This window comes from Octodon degus, unplaced genomic scaffold (genome assembly GCF_000260255.1).
Source record: "Octodon degus isolate 3935 unplaced genomic scaffold, OctDeg1.0 scaffold00183, whole genome shotgun sequence".
NCBI classification, from domain to species: Eukaryota; Metazoa; Chordata; class Mammalia; order Rodentia; family Octodontidae; genus Octodon; species Octodon degus.
In genome coordinates, this window is record NW_004524759.1 from 4,054,668 (window position 1) to 4,057,225 (window position 2,558).

A 2,558-nucleotide genomic window follows, 5' to 3' on the forward strand; every position below is an offset into this window, starting at 1 on the left:
ACAGGGTGTTTAGGGTCTCACTACTAGATCAGACTCATAGTGATCCACCTGTTTACAGCCTCCCAAGAGTTGGGATTACAGGCACACCCACCATGCCCAGTCTCAATTGCCATCTCAGTGCACCCTGGGGGCAGGGCTGGCATGACAGGCATTGAACCCCTGGCCCCTGTGCTTGCTTGCAGGTGCTTTAGTCCACTGAGCTAATTGGCCAGCCCTAGTGTTTCTGTTTTAATATTTAAATATTTGATTCATTTTGACTATAATTTAGAGCATGGTGATAGACATGAGTCTAATTTTAACCTTTGACATATGAAAAGCTAGCTTTTCAGCACCATTTATTAAAGAGGCTTTCTTTCTTCCGATGAACATGCATGGCATCTTTGTCAAAGATGAGGTTGCTGAGTGTGTTTATGGTTGTGTTTTCATCTTCTAATCTGTTCAGTTGATCCACACATCTGTTTTTTTCATTATCATGCTGATTTTAGCACAGTAGCTTTGTAGTATAATTTCACTCAGGAATTATGATGCCTCTTGCCTTTCTTTTGTTGCCTAGGATTGTTTTTGCTATTCTAGGTCTTTTCTGGTTCTAGATGAACTTTGGCAATGCTTTCTCTAGGTCCTTGAGGTATACTAATAGTTTTTAAATTGGGATAGCATGAATCTGTATAACAATTTTGGGAATATGCTATTTTTTAAATGTATTTATTGGGGGAAAGAAAGTTCTTAAAAAAAAAAAAAGAAAGTTCCTGTCTGAGACAGAAACAGGAAGGGTCCTGAGTGGGTTGTCCCCCAGAATATGTTTTTTTTTTTTTTTTTTTTTTTTTTACAATGTTGGTTCTTCCTATCCAGAAGCAAGGAATATCTTTCAATTTTCTGAAATGCTCTTTGATCTCTCTATCAAAGTACTGTAATTTTCATTGTGTACATCCTTTTCTTTGTTAGGTTGATTCCCTAAGTATTTTGTTCTTTTTCTTTTTGGATGGTATTGTGAAAGGTGTGAATTTCCTAGTTTTTCCCTTGGTGCAGTCATTGTTTGTATATAGAAATGCTAATGATTCTTGATTGTTAACTTTATATTATGCTATACTGCTGGATTTGGTTAGTAAATCGGCAAGTCTTCTGGTGGAGTTTTTGAGGTCTTCTTTGTAGAGTATCATGTCATTTACAAATGATGACATTTTCACTTTTCCTTTCCAATTTTCTGCAGGTTTTAAAAAAAATCATGAATAAATGTTAGACTTTGTCAAAACCTTTTCTGCATTTATTGAGATAATCATATGATTTTTGTGTTTGCTCTGTTGATTGATTGCATTAATGGATTTGCATATGTTGAACTATCCCATTATTCCTCAGATGAATCCCAGTTGGTTATGATGTATAATCTTCTTGATGATTTGCTGCATTTTGTTTGCTGGTATTTAATTGAGGATTTTTGCATCTACGTTCATTAGAGAGATTGGCCTGAAATTCTCTTTTTTGGTTGGGTGCTTCTCTGATTTTGGTATCAGAGTAATACTTGTCCCCAGGAATGAGTTTGGGAAGATTTCTTCCCTTTCAATTTCATTGAAAAGTTTAAGGAAATTTAAGGAAATTTATTGAATGTTCTATAAATTTCTTGTAGAATTCAGCTATGAATTGATCAGGACCTAGGCTTTTGATTTTATTCAATTGTTTTCATTCCTTTTTTTTTTGATAAGTTTAATTAAGGGTATATCAATTTTATTTATTTTTTTCAAGAACCAATGCTGATTCTTAAGTTTAAAAAAACTTCATTGTATTAATTTCTACTGTGATCTTTATAATTTCCTGCCTTCTTTGGATTTGCGCTTTTCTTGCTCTTCCTTTTTTAGGAGGTTGAGGTGCAAAATAAGGTTCTTTCTTGGGTCTATTCTATTTACCTAATATGAAAATTTACCACTATAAATTTCCCTCATAAGACTGCTTTGATTGCATCCCACAGGTTCCAGTAAGTTGTATTTGCATTTTAGTTTGGTTGTACATACTGTTTAATTTTTTCCTTAATTTCATCTATGCCCCACTGATTGTTCAGGCGGGTGTTATTTAATTTGCATGTGTTCATGTAGTTTTTTGTCTTTATTTTATAAAAAAATTCATTTTATTGGACTATGGTCATATAATATGCATGGGATAATTTTGATTCCTTTGCATTTACTTAAATGTGCTCTATGTGCTAAGAGATGGTCTATTTCAGAGAATGTCCCATGTGCAGTTGAGAAGAATGTGTATTCTGATGCTGTTGGATGGAACAGTATTTTAAAATTAATTTTGTTGAGAAACAAATAGCAATGAGACAGTTTCAAAACTGATGAGCAGGACAGTTTCAATAATTAATACATTTTTATTTATAGTGTAAGAAACAGACATGATATCCTGTCCAAACACTATTAGTACAAAAATTTCTTCTCATTGAGTTAAGAGAAAGCAGCTGTATATCTTTTTTTTTAACATTTTACAGAATTTGATTCTTCTTCTATTTTATTTTTCCTGAACTATTTCAAAGGAAATTACAGGCATCATAAAGCTTCACCTCTAAATAC